General features: G+C 47.6%; 1 long non-coding RNA gene across 1 annotated transcript in view; it reads left to right on the top strand.

Annotated features, from left to right (window-relative positions):
- Positions 1 to 2,391: 2,391 nt before the first annotated feature.
- The window catches only part of LOC106726685, a 12,232-nt gene continuing 4,149 nt past the window's right edge, over positions 2,392 to 10,474 (top strand). The window contains exons 1-2 of the long non-coding RNA XR_001362754.1: positions 2,392 to 2,600; positions 3,750 to 3,924. This is a non-coding gene — a long non-coding RNA (uncharacterized LOC106726685). The remainder of the gene's footprint in view (positions 2,601 to 3,749; positions 3,925 to 10,474) is intronic.

Raw genomic sequence — 10,474 nt, forward strand, 5'->3', positions numbered from 1 at the left:
TCTCTTTCAGGAGGTCTCTCTCTTGGAGCGGCTCCATATCGTTGGATGCACTGGGAAAGGAGAGGAATCGTCAGCTCTTTGCTCTCCTGTGCTTCTAGAAGGTTATCCCACCAGGATTCCTCAACAATCCCTTTTCTCTTCAATCCTCACCATCCGATCCTCTTCAGATCCCCGAAGGTGCAGGTCCCTGGACCGGGAGGGGACCTGGGCACCTCTTATCCTCTCTGCCTCGTCCAGGGCCAGTCGGAAGTGGATGGGAAATGGCCTGGAACACGGCAGTCGCGCCGTTCTGCTTCCTGGATGTGCCACAAACGCAGGCTGTCTCCCCTCGGCCAGTTATCTGTCTTCCTTTCCGACCGTCTTACACCAAGAAGGAGGCTCACTTCCAAGGCGAACCCTTCCAACTGGCATCTTCGTGTCCCTCAAGACTTTTTCCTTTTAATTGTTCTTTTTGTCTCCCTTGTATCTCGGCATTCTTCTCCCACTGCTCCTGTGCGCCTACAGACATAGATAGTTCCCGTCAGAGTGAACACGGCTAAACATTGGCCTGGAATGTTGTCAAGAATCCCTTCTAACACCAGCATAATGGCCTTTTCTCCGAAAATCCCCTTAAAAAGTCAGTATCTTTCCTCTGGAACTTGGCAGGAGTCACATAATTGGTTTCTTGTCTTCCATTCATGTCCCCTCCATGCTATTCCTCATGCCTCAGCAGGAATGCTTTCTTTTAAACAAATTCATATGTCAATTTCTGTCTGAAATACTCCAATACGTTCCAATTGCTCTTAGAATAAACACCAGGCTTCTTTTTTTAAAAAATATATTTTATTGATTTTTTTACAGAGAGGAAAGGAGAGGGATAGAGAGTTAGAAACATCGATGAGAGAGAGACATCGATCAGCTGCCTCCTGCACACCCCCTACTGGGGATGTGCCCGCAACCAAGGTACATGCCTTTGACCGGAATCGAACCTGGGACCCTTCAGTCCGCAGGCCGACGCTCTATCCAGTGAGCCAAACTGGTCAGGGCGAACACCAGGCTTCTTACCATGTTGTGCAAAACCCATCCCCATAGACGGCCGGGCTCGCTTCTCTGCAAACTCACTGTGTGCACTTTCATCCTTGTGTGTCCACCTGTTGCCACCCCACCTCCTGTTCATATAGATCCCACTGGGGGCTTGGTCTGCCTGTAGTCACACCATCGACTGTCACGATCAGATCCCATTGAGTTCTTGACACCACAAAACCTTCACATTGGCTGTTCCCTCTACTGGAATGCTCTTCCCAGCACTCAGTCTTACGGTGTTATTAATCCCGAGCCCTCCAGCTTTTGAGAGAAAAAGATTCCCTGTTGTTTTAATTACTCAGATAGTGTTGGGAGCTATGTACCCAAGAAAATCAATGAAGAAAGTCAGGTGGGGAACCAGACTGTTGTCAGTTTTGGATCAAAGGAGGTTCTCAACTGGGTATCCAGGCAGCCAAGTACAGTGCAGTCTACACACAGTGGTGGGGGTACTTGTTTGTGTGGAGATAGTAGTGAAAAATGAGTTCATGATATTGCGCTCACACAAAGGGGTGGTCATGGCGAAGGCACGCTGACAATCAGGCCAGGGCCACCCACGGTTGGAGAAACATGTTCTGACACGGATCAGAACAGCTTTGTGCTTTGGCTCTGATTCAACTGGGAAGAGTGATACAAACCACTTGCTACCACTCGAGCGCTCAGAGGCTGTGAAACTTCTAACCAAGATGCCCTGGAACAAGGTGTCGAAGGCCAGGCTCACAGATGGAGGACTAAACGGTAATACAGAAGGAGACATTTGGGATGTGTTAGGAGTTGAGGTCTAAGAATAGAAACTATAATTTTCAGAAAGCAACAGCATTGATTGTCACTCAAGTATGAATAAATAGCAAACAGATTCCTGGGAAACAGTTGAGTGAAAGCCGGGCGATGGAACTAGAGTTGGAAGCAAAGGTTAAGTCAGAAGAAGGGACATGGCGAGAAAGCGGGTGGAGACCAGCCTTCCTGCTTCCTCCGGGAGAAGAGAACACAGGAGCCTGAGTTGGTCTGCCTCTTTACTCTCCTCCAAACTGCTTGCCTGTTGGGAGGAATCCAATTCATTCGTTTGACAATCACTTGATGGAGTACCAATTGTGTTCCAGACGTCGGCTTGGCACTTGTGATTCCTCGGGGAGAGAAGCAGACAAAGATTCTTGCGCTCTGGAGTTTATATTCCAGTGGAATCGGTGGAGGTTTGGAGACAGAAAGCAATAAAAACATGATATTCTTAAATTGTAATTTGTTATGAGATGATGAGGACTATTAGAAAAAATACATGAAAAGCAGAACAGGGTGTGGGGAAAAGAGAGAGCAGTCAGAGTGCCTAGGGTTTTTATGAACAAATCAGTAAAATGTGCCTGTGAAACTAATATATTTTTCTCATTATTTTTCCTTTTCAGGGGGTCAACTATTTGGGCACAGAACGTGGACTAACATAACCATGGTGGGCAGTCTGTGTCTAACACGGGCCAGCTTGCTTTTCATAGAGAAAAAAGTCCATATCCAATCCGTCTAAAGAAACGATGAGTTGATTACAAAAGAAGGTAATAAGAGGAATGGATTAAGTACCAAAGGCCGGAAACAAGTATATTATTGATTTCCTGAGTCCCCTCCCCCCACCGGATGGGAAGCTTGACAGAGCTGATCTGGTGGTCACAGGTCTCAGTGGGCCTGCATGCGTGGGAAGGATGTCTTTGATCCTCAGACTTATATTTGTGACCCAGAGGGACATTGACTTTGAATTAACCTTGTTGTGGGCTGACATCAATCACTCGGGGACTATTTCCAAACAGATTGCCAAGCAATCAGAGTCTGGGCTTGATCAGCGTGCAGAGTGCCAAGAACTCGCACGGGCTTGATGACAGCAAGAGAAACGGGGCAGAAGGGATGTCTGGTCAACCCCAGAAATAGGGAGCAGCCCTGGCATGTGGCGTGGCCCTGAGAGGGAGTCTCCAGCCTCCTCTGGCCTGTGCTGGGTGGTATGTTTAGAGGTGTTTGTCTCTGAGACATCGTCTACATTACAACTATCCACTGGAAGGGCTGGCTCTTCTGGGACTCCAGCCAGTTTAATTGAATTTCTCCGGCTCCCCAGCTGCTCATCCAGGACACCATCAAATATTGCCTGTATTACTGCAATTACTTTTAAAAGACCACTCTGCTCCTGCTTCTTCCCTTTGCAACCTGTTACCTGCACAGGATCCCTGAGTAATATTTCACACTAGCGTCCCGTGACGTATACTGCACCTAAAAAAAAGACTCCATCTCTTTACCGTGACCATCTCTTTACTCTGGCCCTGCCCAGGCCTCTCACTGCTTTCACTGCACCACCAACATGGTATAAATGGCAAGGGTGGCCAAATATTACCTTCCCTGGATCCGTGGCTCGTGGCAAATATGACTTTGAATCTTCTCCCATCAGACATGTTTATTTCTCTATATCATGAGTCTGGGTTGGCCTTCTTGGCCTCGTTTGTTGAAAGAAATGCAGCAGAACTGAGGTTGTCTGCCCCAGTCCAGGCATCAGCAGGCCTAGCCTGCTTCAGCTCGAATTCTGGGTCATGACATTTTCTGTTTTCCAGGCAAAAGCTAGAGCAAATATTTCGATCGGCACCATTGATGGGAATATCACCCAGTGACACTGTATCTTATTTCCTGTGTTCAATTTGATAAATAATTTCAATTTCATTGCGCAGCCGCCGCGAAGGCTGCCTGCTGGAGGACGAGAGGGCGTGTGGAGCAGAGGTGTGCTATCTCGGTCGAGGCAGTCCCATAGCCAGAAGCCCCCCGCCGACCCAGCCGCTGACCCAGCCGCTGACCTCTGACGTGTGAGAGAGTCCAGCTGAGACCACATCTCTGACTCATAGAAAGGTGAGCCAAATTAATGGCCGATGTTGAAAACATGACACTTTCCGGGTATTCTGATGTGAAGCAATAGCAGCCTCTTTCTGTGCCTCTAATAGGCAAAACCAGTTCCTCCATCTGGATGGTGTGCCCGCTGTTCCCTCTGCCTGGATGGGGGCAGAGGGCACACATAGGTTTTCCACTTCAAATTCACCCATTTGCAAAGTGGGGAGCCTGTAGGACTCTTGAAAACGCTCTCCAAGAAAACCCTCCTCCCCAGTCTTGTCTCTTCCCGCCCAGCGTCCTCCCACAGCTGGGGAGAATCCCAGAGAGCTTTGCCGTCTTGTGCGTGGCCTGTTTGATTGGCGAGGATTTCTCCTTAGAACATGGGGATACTTAGAGCCAATGGTCCTCAGTAGAGATTAGGAATGGGAAAGCCTAATTTAATGCACTTAGTCACTTAGCTCCTTAAAAGGTAGCTTAGATCTGATCTCTGAGCAAACTGGTGTCAGGAGAGGTTGCGAGGTTGGCCGGACCCCCCAGGGTTAGGCAGGGTGCTCGCAGGAAGTTCTCAGAACGTGGGCAGAGGATGCTGTCTCCTGGCAGAGGCGAGGCAGCGACGGCTCATCACAGGGCGCTGTGGGTGTGCCCGGGATAAATGTAATTAGTGTAACTTCCACAACAGTGATCCGTCATATCGTTATCTGCATTTTACAGATGGAGAAGCACAAGTTTACACCAGTTACATGACATTTTCTGTTTTCCAGGCAAAAGAGAGAGCAAATATTTCGATCAGCACCATTGATGGGAATACCACCCAGTGACACTGTGTCTTATTTCCTGTGTTCAATTTGATAAATAATTTCAATTTCATTGCTTTGTTCATTATCAACCCTCTAATGAGTAGAATGATAATCAGCTTGAACGTCCCATGTGTTCCTTTAACTTTCATGTTTTATTTCACGTTGAAATCTCATCAGCCATGGGATGGAGCATTTTCCAGTAGTGATGGGCGTTGACCACACTAGTTAATTCTTATTCTGATTTTTAAAAATCAATCTGGACCATTAACAATAACAGTTCATAGCAACATCCAAATGTGCACTGTTTCTCTCAGTCCCGTCTCAGGCCCGTCCACAATGACCTCATCCTCGCCACCACTTCCATCTTCTCTCCACACGTGCTTCCGTGTCCGTCTGTGGTGTCTGGGCTCTGAACCAGTCTGCACTGAGAAAGAGGCAGACGCACTCAGGGTAAGATTCCAAGGGAACCTGGTTATGCCCCCTTATCTGCGCGCACAGAGAATGTAAGAATGGTTGTCAAGTACCTGTTAGCCTCCGTAGAGATAAGAGACTCCTTTTTCACCTTCCCATTTATCACGCCCATTGGCATGCTTGCACAGCCTCGGGAAAACAACCGCAGGCATTCAGTGTCTGCTCTAATTCCCTGGCCGGACACACAGACCCAAGAGGCTCTTGTGTGTGCAGATATCCTCATTTTCATCACTTTCGCTGTCCGCTGACTGTATATTCCTTGACATAACATGCTTACAATACACAACATGGCATGACAAGGGGTCAGGGGTTTGATAATTTGGACGGACGGTGCTGGATTCTGGCATGGCTGACCAGACGGCGACGTCTCTCGGTGGGAGAATGTGAATACATCAGTCACACGGCCAGCCTTTGCTGTCAAAGCTAATGGGATGCAGAATTTAAACAAAAAAAATGATCCCAGCAGCTCTGTCTGCGCTCCTATCAGAGAAGCAGCTGTGCCCACACGCTGTCCCCCTCTCTCCCCAAAGCCGTCTACACGTGAGATGTCAAAGGTCACCGTTGCTTACAGCTGTGATTCCCGAGATTCTTCATCAGGATAACTAGCTTCTGGGTGAGGCCATCTGTCTTCATTTATCTCTGCAGAATGTCCAGTTGAGAAAGATGAAATGTCTCTATGAGTTTAAGATTTTCCGCTAGGGGAAGCCAAGTCGACATCTCCATCAATTAGTTGATTGGTTTTCTCTGCTATTGTCTAATCTACTTTAATGCAGTAACGACAGGCACACAAATACAGACACAATGAAAGATTAAGGCACAGAACATTTTTTTGGCTTGGGGATAAGACCGAATTGAATTTTTATGGGGGCGATCGTGAATATTTCCCGTTTGCATGACTTGCAAGAAAGCACTGGTGAGCCCTGGCTGGATGACCCCTACCAGCGGCCGCAGTCGCGAAGGCCAGCCCGGTCCCTTGGGAAGAGGGGCAGCTGGTGTCAGCATTGTGACGCGCGGTCGGTTATGATTCTCCTCAAGGCGAGGATGCCAAGAGTAAATACTGACACTGAAATGGCATCCGAAATATTAGGTCCACGAAATGTAATTACTTGGACTGAAGACTGACCTGGTCGCAAGAACAAATGCTCCGCGTGGCACGGAAGAGTCGCGGGAGGTCTCAGAACGTCCATCCCGCGAGCTCACTGCACAGCCGCAGCTCACTGGCTGCAGAGCCCTGCTCACCCTCTTTATTGCAGATAATAATTCCGACTCAATCTCTTTATAGCTATTGTCAGAGACACATATTAAAAAGTTTCTTGTAGCCACCACTGATAGGAAGCAGACGTAAACAACGGGAAGGGATTGGACAGTTGCCTGGGTTAAACAAGGATTCAAGAGGAGCCAGTCATTGACTAGGTTCCTTATGCTGCACTTTATGTCCCCGCGGCTGTTTTATAACTACCACTGAGTGCTTCTTACTCCCGTCAACAAGATTGTGAGAACGTGTACGGGGCCAGGTGGGTACCGGAAATCTCGCTGGGATCCTTCTGTAACGTGCATGATTGTCTAACCACTATGCTGCATACCTGAAACTAATGCAAGATAGTGTTGCATATAAACTGTAATCTATATGTATAAAAGCCTAAGCGACCGTCTGACCGTCCGACCATCCGACGGGTAGCTATGACGTGCACTGACCACCAGAGGGCAGACGCTCAACGCAGGAGCTGCCAAGCTGTAGTGACTTGGCAGCTGTGGTTCTCAGGTGACAGAACCAGAGAGGAGAGAGCCCAATTCTGGGGTGCATCACCCGAGAACCGCCCTCTTGCAATCCGGGACCCCTCAGGGAATGTTGGAGAGTCAGTTTCAGCCTGATCCCCACAGGCCAGGCCGAGGAATCCCACTGGTGCACAAATCCATGCATCGAGCCTCTAGTTGAAAAATAAAAGTAAAAAAAAGAAGACTATATCAGACAATCCTTCTATGAGCATTACTTTGCTTTTTCAGATTTCTAGTTGCTGGAAGCTATCCATTGTCAACACTATCATGAAAGTGCAACAAGGAAGGCTGTTGGACCTTGAGCTTTAGCAAGGGTCCAATTGTTCTGTTGAGATAATGGTGGCTCAAGCAATTTCCTGACCTAATAGTCTCAAAGTAAATCTTTACTAATATTTACTGACCTTTAAGATAGTCTGTCTGCTACCGGATTGCCTGCCTATCTAAGGGCAAGATGTGTATTCTAAAATTGAATAAAAGCTAACAGGGCCTGGGCCCAGTGGAGCCTCTCCACTAGGGAAAGGTTTTCTGCCTGGCCCCATGCCTTCTAAATTCATATTTCTTGCCTAGTGTATTGGTTTGCGCGTGGCCCCTTTTCCAGATCCTGAACCCAAGCCGCAAATGGATATAGCATTCACATCTAGTCTTTTTCCTTTTGCTCTTGGACTGGTACCCAAGGAGAGGGAGGATGACTGTGGTTTCAGGTACCATGAGGCGACACGGACTGTTCCCACTGTGGGCTTGGCCACGAGGACTCCTGCTATCTCATGGATTCTGCACAAAACATGTTGTCACATGTGAACCATCCTTCTCCAAAGGCAGCTTAGTGCAGACGGCGAGTTATCCATTGCTTTGGAAGCAAAGCGGTCCTAGAAGGTCCCAGAGCTGCGACAGGAGCAGGACGTTGTGAAAGAAGAATGGAGGCCAAAGCTTGCATGCCTGTTGGAGGCCAGAGAGAGGAGGTCAGTGTGGGGCTGGCCCCGTGCGGCTGCTTCTCACCGTCTACTCACTGTCATTCAGCAAACAGTTAACACTCATTGGGCCCAGTGTATGTTAGTAATACTGAATGTGACCAGCATAATGATGGCATAGAAAGAAGAATGATAACGATGGATAAGAACAAGAACCTACAGTCGATGTCAATGCTGCCTATATAGGGAAGTTGCATTTCAAAATAAATGGATAATAAACTAAGTTTTCAAGGAAAAAAAAACTAAAAATGAGGAAAAGATTGAGGGCCCTCCATGAAAGAATGGTTAAGAAAGATATTTCTTCCTCATTTTTGTTCTTTTTCTCAAATTGTCCCTTTTCCTTAGATGGAAGTCTGGACAGAGAGATTTTGGATCAACAGAGTCATGCTTTCACTGGAGAGTGGGTCGCTGCTCACGGCACATTACAGATGCTGTCTCCAAGCTTTTTAAAAAGTATTGATTTCTGAGAGGGAGAGAGAGAGAAACATCAATGATGGGAGAGAATCATTGATCGGCTGCCTCCTGCACGGCCCCCCACTGACTGGGAATTGAACCATGAATAGTTCATAGGTCCATGCTCAACCATTGAGATACACCAGCCAGGCTCCATGAGTACTTTTAAACATCAACTTCATTTGCAATAAGAAGCACTAGTTTCAGGGTATATTTTGTTGTGTTTGATAAACTGGTGATGCCTACATTTTTTGGAGGTTGCGGGGCAAAGATATTTCCATGAAAAGGGAATGTTATGGGGAAAGATTTCAAAGGGAGGCCATCACTTCTGTTGAAAATATGTTGCCTTTGAGATTCCTGTAGACACTCAGGTGCAAATGCCCAAAAGGTATCTGTTCTGGGGAGTTACACTTGGACTCCTGCACCTTGGGAGTGGAGAACGGAGAGCGACTGATTGTCAGATGCTGGCTCCAGTGTGGAGAGCAGAGCTCAGTGTTGTGTTTTGATTTTGACAGACAATCAGAACTCGTGAGATGAAGCCCAGTGCAGTGTGTGGAAAACATCTCCTTGATGTTTGCCTGTCAGGGTGTATTCGCTTTATGAGGTAAAGCCAGTATTTATTTACTTAGCATCTCACCTCGTTATTAAAACATTTCAGGTGGCTTTCAGGGGTGGATAAGACGTGAGACTCAGGGATTTGATGATGGCAACAACCAACTACAAAGAAAGAGGAGGCGGCCAGGGAGGAGGGCAAGAAGAAGAGAAAAGAGATGGAGCAGAAGCAGAACCAGAAGGAGGAGGAGGAGGAGGAGCAGGAGGAGGAGGGGAAAGAACAGGAAGAGGAGGAAAAGGCAGAGGAGGGGAGGAGAGGAGAGAAGAGGGAGGAAGATGGAAACAAGTTGTGGACAAGGAGAATATTAAACAGGTGTGCTGGTAAGGCCTGCATATATTATATACCATATATATATATATACACTAGAGGCCCAGTGCACAAATTCGTGCACGGGTGGGGTCCGGCCAGCCCGCCCCTGATTGGGCTGGTTGGCCGGCCGCAGTGGACGTCATAGTGACCAGTCATTCCGGTCGTTCTGGTCACTGGCTTTATATATATATACATATACACACATGGAACTGATCTGGGGCTAATATCAGGTAAAATGCATTCAGGGGTTCTAATAAAGAATTACATGCATGCAATGCACCAAATGGAAGCCTCAATAACAGCTTTCAGGGGCACGGGGTTATTTTTAGGATCCAGGAAGAAATGCTTTTGCCCCCAACTCCCAAAGTCTCCTTCCAAGTAGAGGATGCTTTCTTCCAGAACCCCTCCTGGCCCCTCCCCCTTCCTCACTTGCTGTGTGAGTTCTTGGGGAGCAGATCCTGGCAGGTGTAGCACAGCTGTAGCTCCCTCTGCCGGAGACGGGGGCGCCTGCTGGGACGCGGGCTCCTCCTTGCTCCCCTCGGTTACGACCAGCTCTTACATGGGGACTTCTAGTGCCATGAACACAAGGGGAAGGGTGCCAGTCCCACAGTGCCTGCTACTGGGTAGACGCGCCTCCCGCTTCTGTGAACGAAGCTGACTAGTTCTATTGCCTGAACGTTCTTCAGTGTTCGTTTGTCATTTGAAGATGTTGTGTTGGCTTTCCACCACGTTGCCTTGTTTGCTTTCACCCTATTTGCTTGTTTGCTTATTTCTCAGTTGTCTCAGCTCTTGAATGGGGAAGAGAGGCTCACTTACTGGCCTCCAAGAATGCCATCCATCGAGAATAAAAGACTCTCGAGATAATGGAAGTGGAAGTGGGCTGACGTCATAAAAAGAAAACGTAATTTAGCATAAGTAATGCTACGGTGCACTGATTTGATGTTGGTCTCATGTTTTGCTGGATTGTCTAGATCTAGGAATATATGTTAGGATATCTGGAACAATGGGATGGTCTGCTCAACTTTGAGTTCATTGTTTGCTAAAAATACTAAGAAGAGCTTGTTTGAAAATCGGGGAACCCTTATTATAGCTTTACCTCTGCGTCTTGATTAGTAACATTGGGCAAATCAAATAGCACCTTGGGAACTCACACCTCCTCTTCTCAACAGCTCTGCTTCCCTGCT

The sequence above is a fragment of the Myotis brandtii genome, unplaced genomic scaffold, assembly GCF_000412655.1.
Source record: "Myotis brandtii unplaced genomic scaffold, ASM41265v1 scaffold1077, whole genome shotgun sequence".
Lineage (NCBI taxonomy): Eukaryota > Metazoa > Chordata > Mammalia > Chiroptera > Vespertilionidae > Myotis > Myotis brandtii.